The following is a 7,832-nucleotide window of genomic DNA, read 5'->3' as shown; positions in this document are numbered from 1 at the left end:
TAACACACCATTGTTTGTGTGCAGACTCCTCATCTCATGTGAATGGTTTTATTCACCCATATTGATACAGAGCCAGTTCACTTTTATAATTTTAAAAGAGGAAATAAAATACACTTTTTCAGACATTTTTTATTGAATAAATAAATGGTATGTTTAAAAATAACAAAAGTGAAATATCTGTGAACAATGTTTGTCAAAATAAAATTATACACACAATGAAAATGGCCAACAATGGGCAGGTGTTAAAAACTATTAGGGAAAGGGAACACAAACATATTTACAGATTTTTATACCTTAGTATTAAAAAAAAATGTTAGCCAAGGTTTTGAACACAGTAAAAGTGAATCATTAAATTTGTCAAAAAAGGAAAAATGCTACTTTAGCTTTATGAACAAGATACTACTCAGAGTTATTAACCAGCAATATTCCATAAAAAATGTGTTCTATTTAAACTGACATTTTTCCTGATCTGTCCGTTAACATTTGTTCACTAATAATATTTTTATATCACCTTTGCTTACAAGTGTAGCTCAAATTGCTCTACAAAAATATACAGTTACAAAGAAAATTGAAGGTATATAAGTAAATAAGAAGTAAATAGATGGGTCCTTCTCCTTTTTAATAAATACACTGCATGGTCAAATGGCCAGGGACAAAGACAAATTTGCAGCTTTCAAGGTTGCCGGAGATAATAAACCTCTGGGGTCCCAAGCCAAAGCCTGCACAGCCCCCTCTGCACATCCCAGCATACATAATTGTGGCCGTCTCAGTCCAGTCACAATTCCATTTCAGGACGTCTTGTGAACTTTTCTTCTCTCCAGCATCACAGGCAGTTTGAGTTGATGTAACAAACAGTGGTGATGCAGGAGGGCACCATTGCAATAAACTGGAAAAGACATCAGAGAAACACAGCATAAGTTACTGCCCAGTGCAGATCTTACAAACTGTACACAGTACCATTTCTAATAAATTACAACCAATGCAAGTAATTAAGAAAAAGACAAATTAGAAATTTTGAAATGATCGACATTTGTAGCCTGGCACTTCTCTATTGGGAAAGCATTCCATATTTTGTTGCATGAGTACAGAAAGCTGACGGTTTTTATGGTTGATTTTGGAATAAAAAGCAAAGCAACGTTTGAGAAAAGAAATGTTGGGAGCAGACACTCCAAAATACAGGCAGGGTCTAAAATACTCAAAGCCTTCTAATTATTTAACAGAACCTTGAAATCAATTCTGTGTGAGACAGGCAGCCAGTGTAATGAGACCGAGACAGTTTTCAGAAGAAAAAAAAAAACAAAATAGTCCAATACTTCATGATCACTTGGCAAAGACACAGCAGATCAGAGCAGAGGTAGAGATGGAGGATTCTAGAAGTGCGCACAGGAGGACCAGCCACTACTTCAACAGGGCACACATTTCTCCTTCCTTCTTCTTTAACTGCTGCCCCATAACACGGCCAGACTCTTCTACTTCACTGTAACTGTTAAAAACAAACACAGTAGATATTCACTCATGGAGTTCAAACATTAATAAAGTGTACCCTTACTTCTTGTTCTGCCTCCTTCCTTGGTACACCTGCAGATCAATTATTACCAAAGTAGACCATCACAATAGATAAAGTTCTGCTTAGAGTAAAGTCCAACTAATAATAATAATTACTATGGTTTTTTGTTGGATTTTGAAAGAACCCCTACTTAATTGTCATTATATGTAGCATCATTTTTTTTCTTTTACATTACGTATACAGTAGGCATTGTGTTACACTCTGTGTATATCTGAACTTCTAATGTGACGTGCTCAGGTGTCATTACTTACAATAAAACATCTTTGTTTTTCTCTCCTGCCTTAGTTTTGTTTTAATTTAAAATTAACTCTCAGCTCTTTGAAAATCCAACAACAAAGCACAGTAACTTAAGAAAATAAATGTTATTTTCCAAAACGGAACAACATCTCTGTTTAGTGACTGCTGGGACTGATGCTCCCCAGTCTCGGTGTTTGTGAGGATTCACACTCTGAGGCTTTCCTGTCTAAAATTTAAAAAGCCAGTGTTAGTTACTGAATAGAGTGAGCAAGCATACAGTACAGTATTCAAGGCAGCAAAATATTACAAGTCTTGTAATAAATATGGGGAGGCTTTGCAGGAATTGTGCACAAATTACTTCTGAAACTGAAAGCCTCAATAGTCTTACCTGTAAAAATAGCAAATCTAACGTGAACTGCACATCATCTCGAATTGGAAATCTTAAAAGCAGAAGAAAAGAACGTCCAGTTTTGTCTCAGAATTTGGGTACACTGGCATCTGTTCAGCACCACATGGAAGGCTGGTTACCACCAGGCATCCTGTAGGGTCAAGAAAAAAAATACAATGAAGGGGCATTGTATTTCTAACTGCAGCAATAAGAAATAAGTTATTTCTAAGGAGCAAGCCTTCTCCATTATATTCAGTTAAATGTGTGTGTACTCCTCCTAAACCAACAGCTTAAACGATAAGCTAATGACAAATGACAACAGCAGATGCCCAGCCTGTCATCGTGCCACATCAGACATACAGCACACTTCTCTGATGGCTTTGGATATAAATTTTTAAATTGCCAGTTTTCTGCCATAGAATTTTTTCTACCAAACAAGGTTAAAGAAATCCATTTCAAAATTATGAATAAATAGTACCCAACTAACAAATTAATTCATAAGTATGACATTAATATATCGCCAAAATGTAGTTTATGTACAAATGAAGACAAATCCCCTCTCACATTTCTTTTACTTCTCCTCCTATTCCATAATGTTTTATAAAGATTTATTTCTGTTACTGTCTTGAGTGACAAACCAATATCTCACTATTTAAGTATTGTTCATCTTCTGTATACAATTTTGAAGACTAAATGTTAGAAAATGCAGTAACTGTGGTTTCCTTGCTTCATAAATTTCTGATACATAGGTGTAAAGTTCAGAACGTTAGACCTTCTGTTATATCTTTCTGTATGGACATAAATATGCTAGAAATAACTTTTAAAAATGGAAAACACACTAAAATAATTAAAACGTGTTGTAAGATTCTGATCTGCTTCATTAACAATTTGTAATGCTATTATCTACATCTCGCTTTCTTGTAATAACTTAGCTGTTGCTACTCTTGTATGTAATTTAGCCTTCATTATTATATATTTGTTAACTTTATTATGGTAAAACTATTGTATTGATGTAATCTGATATCAACATAATAAAAAAATACCGATGGCTTTGGAGGGCACACTTTACACCCGTCGAGTGTCAGACGTGCACTCCTAATTCTATACAGTAATCCCTCGCTATATCGCGCTTCGCCTTTCGCGGCTTCACTCCATCGCGGATTTTATATGTAAGCATATTTAAATATATATCACGGATTTTTTGCTGGTTCGCGGATTTCTGCGGGCAATGGATCTTTTAATTTCTTGTACATGCTTCCTCAGTTGGTTTGCCCAGTTGATTTCATACAAGGGACGCTATTGGCAGATGGCTGAGAAGCTACCCAACTTACTTTTCTCCCTCTCTTGCGCTGAGTTTCTCTGATCCTGACGTAGGGGGATTGAGCAGGGGGGCTGTTCGCAAACCTAGACGATATGGACGCTCGTCTAAAAATGCTGAAAGATTATCTTCACGTTGCTACCTTCTGTGCAAGCTGCTTCCTGAAGCGACATGCTGCACGGTGCTTCGCATACTTAAAAGCTCAAAGGGCACGTATTGATTTTTCACCGTTTGTTTTTATCTGTCTCTCTCTCTCTCTCTGCTCCTGACAGAGGGGGTGTGAGCTGCCACCTTCAACAGCTTTGTGCCGCGGTGCTTCGCATACTTAAAAGCCAAACAGCCCTATTGATTTGTTTGCTTTTGTCTCTCTCTCTCTCTCTCTCTGACATGCTCTGCTCCTGACTCGCACTACTTTGAAGAGGAAGATATGTTTGCATTCTTTTAATTGTGAGACGGAACTGTCATCTCTGTCTTGTCATGGAGCACAGTTTAAACTTTTGAAAAAGAGACAAATGTTTGTTTGCAGTGTTGGAATAACGTTCCTGTCTCTCTACAACCTCCTGTGTTTCTGCGCAAATCTGTGACCCAAGCATGACAATATAAAAATAACCATATAAACATATGGTTTCTACTTCGCGGATTTTCTTATTTCGTGGGTGGCTCTGGAACGCAACCCCCGCGATGGAGGAGGGATTACTGTACCTCGATTACATTGTTTTGCTTAAATATTAGTCTTCTGCCCTCACCACGCGTTTGCATACGTAGTTATACAGTGAGCTAAACACCCCTTCAACAAACCCCCAAGGCACTGATGATATTCAGGCATTTAATGAAAGTGGTGTGAAACTGTAAAGTAAAAAGCAATACCTATCAGAATTTGTTAACTTAATATACATTTTTCCTTAAAAATGCCTTCAAATTTAATACAAACTACTTTTGTTATTATTTCCTTATGAAATGGCATAAATATTACAAAACAGATTCTTTAGCCCAAAGACATCCTGCCGTTTCATATTCAAATGCATAAAAATAGGCCTGAACAATCATATACATACTGTATATATTTACGTACACACTAAACATTTGCAAAATAGTAAAGGGAACAACTAAAAGTCAAAACAATGTATATACTAATAAAGAAACAAAATACCTACAGATTATGCCTTTACAGGGCAAATAAACAGCGGATGGAAATGGATGTCTGCCACCTGCTTCTCCATGTGCTGCTTGCTTCAAGATGGAGTCTTAATAGCAGTATAAAACAATACCTAATTTAGCCACTACAGGTCCCCTATGAACACATTTTAGTAGAGGACAGAACAAATAGCATGCCGTTCACTCTTTAAGATAAAAAATGTGAAGAAATGTTAAAAGAAACACACCACCAAATGCTAATAGGGTGTTACGAAATAAATTAAATACATCCATTAACCCAAATACAGAAAATGCTGCAACTTTCACATTTAAACCACAAGATTACGAATGTCGTATTGCAACCAAAAATGAAAATCCTTATTGCCTTTATCATCAACTAGCAAAATACCCGCGCTTCGCAGCGGAGAAGTAGTGTGTTAAAGAGGTTATGTAAACATAGATATACATATACATATCTACATATACACATATATATACATATACACATCCACACACATATATACACACATAACAACAACAACAACATTTATTTATATAGCACATTTTCATACAAAAAGTAGCTCAAAGTGCTTTATGTAATGAAGAGAAGAAAAATAAAAGACAAAATAAGAAATTAAAATAAGACAACATTAATTAACATAGAAAGGAGTAAGGTCCGATGGCCAGGGTGGACAGAAAAAACAAAAAAAAACTTCAGAAGGCTGGAGAAAAAAATAAAATCTGTAGGGGTTCCAGGCCACGAGACCGCCCAGTCCCCTTTGGGCATTCTACCTAACATAAATGAAATAGTCCTCTTTGTAGTTCGGGTTTTTCATGGAGTCACTTGATGCTGATGGTCATACAGACTTCTGGCTTTTAATCCATCCATTATTGTTGGAACATCATGGTGCTTTGGGTAGATGGTGGTGGCGCACGCCACCACCAACAGGACACCGGAAAAGGAAACAGAAGAGAGAGTAGGGGTTAGTACAGATTTTGAATGAATAGTTATTATAATGAATTAGATATACAGAGTATCAGGATTAAATTACAGTGAAGTTATGAGAAGGCCATGTTAAAATAATGTGTTTTCAGTAGTTTTTTAAAGTGCTCCACTGTATTAGCCTGGCGAATTCCTACTGGCAGGCTATTCCAGATTTTAGGTGCATAACAGCAGAAGGCCGCCTCACCACTTCTTTTAAGTTTTGCTCTTGGAATTCTAAGGAGACACTCAGTTGAGGATCTGAGGTTATGATTTGGAATATAAGGTGTCAGACATTCCGATATATAAACTGGGGCGAGATTATTTAAAGCTTTATAAACCATAAGCAGAATTTTAAAGTCAATTCTGAATGACACAGGTAACCAGTGTAGTGACATCAAAACTGGAGAAATGTGTTCGGATTTTCTTTTCCTGGTAAGGATTCTAGCAGCTCCATTCTGCACTAGTTGCAAACGATTGATGTCTTTTTTGGGTAGTCCTGAGAGGAGTGCGTTACAGTAATCTAGCCGACAGAAAACAAACGCATGAACTAATTTCTCTGCATCTTTCGATGATATAAGAGGTCTAACTTTTGCTATGTTTCTTAGGTGAAAAAATGCTGTCCTAGTGATCTGATTTATATGCGATTTAAAATTCAGATTACAATCAACGGTTACCCCTAAGCTTTTTACCTCCGATTTGACTTTTAATCCTAATGCATCCAGTTTATTTCTAATAGCCTCATTGTATCCATTATTGCCAATCACTAAGGTTTCGGTTTTTTCTTTATTTAATTTAAGAAAGTTACTATTCATCCATTCTGAGATACAAGTTAGACATTGTGTTAGCGAATCAAAAGATTTGGAGTCATCAGGTGCTATTGATAAATACAGCTGTGTGTCATCAGCATAGCTGTGGTAGCTCACGTTGTGTCCTGAGATAATCTGACCTAACGGAAGCATGTAGATTGAGAAGAGCAGCGGACCCAGGATAAGAGCCTTGTGGAACACCATATAGAATATCATGTGTCTTTGAGTTATAATTACCACAACTAACAAAGAATTTTCTCCCTGCCAGGTAGGATTCAAACCAATTTAAGACACTGCCAGAGAGGCCCACCCATTGACTAAGGCGATTCTTAAGAATATTATGATCAATGGTGTCAAATGCGGCACTCAGATCTAAGAGGATGAGAACAGATAAATGGCCTCTGTCTGCATTTACCCGCAAGTCATTTACTACTTTAACGAGTGCAGTTTCTGTGCTGTGATTTGTTCTAAAACCTGACTGAAATTTATCAAGAATAGCATGTTTATTGAGGTGCTCATTTAACTGTATAATGACTGCCTTCTCTAGAATTTTACTTAAGAAAGGCAGGTTAGAGATGGGTCTATAATTTTCAAGAGCAGAGGGATCGAGATTATTTTTCTTAAGTAGGGGTTTAACTACCGCAGTCTTAAGAGAGTCTGGGAAGACCCCCGTATCTAATGACGAATTTACTATGTCAAGAACATTATCACTAAGCACGCCCGATACTTCTTTGAAAAAATTTGTTGGTATTGGGTCAAGGGCACAGGTGGAGGGTTTCATTTGAGAAATTATTTTATGTATATCAGGTAAATCTATCCTAGTGAAAGACTTTAATTTGTTTATTATGGGGTACTGGGGTTTAGGAGGATCCTTAGTGTTGGGGAGATATACTATGTTATTTCTAATATCATTAATTTTTTGATTGAAAAATACAGCGATAGCCTCACAGGTTTTACTGGAAGTACTTAGGAGGCATTCCTTTGAGTTACCTGGGTTTAACAGACGATCAATCGTCGAAAATAAGACTCTGAGATTACTAGCATTGTTATTTATAAGCTTAGAGAAATAGCAGCGCCTCTCAAGACGGACTGTGTTATTGTATTCTGTTATTTTAACTTTTAATATTTCATAGTCAATAGTTAGTTTAGTTTTCCTCCATTTACGCTCAGCTCTACGGCATGTTCTCTTTAAATCAGACACTCTTTGGGTCTTCCATGGTATAACAATGCTAGAAGATTTTTTAACTGTCTTTTCAGGTGCAACTAAGTCAACAGCAGCCCTCACTTTAGTATTAAATCTTTCCACCTTACTATTTACATTCTCCTCGCTATTATAGTTGGCACTATAAACGGACTGATTGGTTAGAATGTTTGAAAGTTTTAAAGCTGCTGATGAG

The 7,832-nt window shown here is 36.6% G+C and overlaps 1 long non-coding RNA gene across 1 annotated transcript; it reads right to left on the bottom strand.

The window, feature by feature from the left end:
* Positions 1-218: 218 nt before the first annotated feature.
* On the bottom strand, positions 219-5,120 carry LOC114648360 (uncharacterized). Its single transcript, XR_003715686.2, has 4 exons — positions 4,665-5,120; positions 2,193-2,343; positions 1,314-1,483; positions 219-886 (listed from the first exon to the last, which is right to left on the bottom strand). It is a non-coding gene; the product is annotated as an uncharacterized LOC114648360 (long non-coding RNA).
* Between the last annotated feature and the right edge of the window lie 2,712 nt (positions 5,121-7,832).

The sequence above is a fragment of the Erpetoichthys calabaricus genome, chromosome 3 (genome assembly GCF_900747795.2).
Source record: "Erpetoichthys calabaricus chromosome 3, fErpCal1.3, whole genome shotgun sequence".
Classification (NCBI taxonomy): domain Eukaryota; kingdom Metazoa; phylum Chordata; class Cladistia; order Polypteriformes; family Polypteridae; genus Erpetoichthys; species Erpetoichthys calabaricus.
The sequence above is the reverse complement of the archived record's forward strand: the minus strand, read 5'-3'. Positions and strand labels throughout refer to the sequence as shown.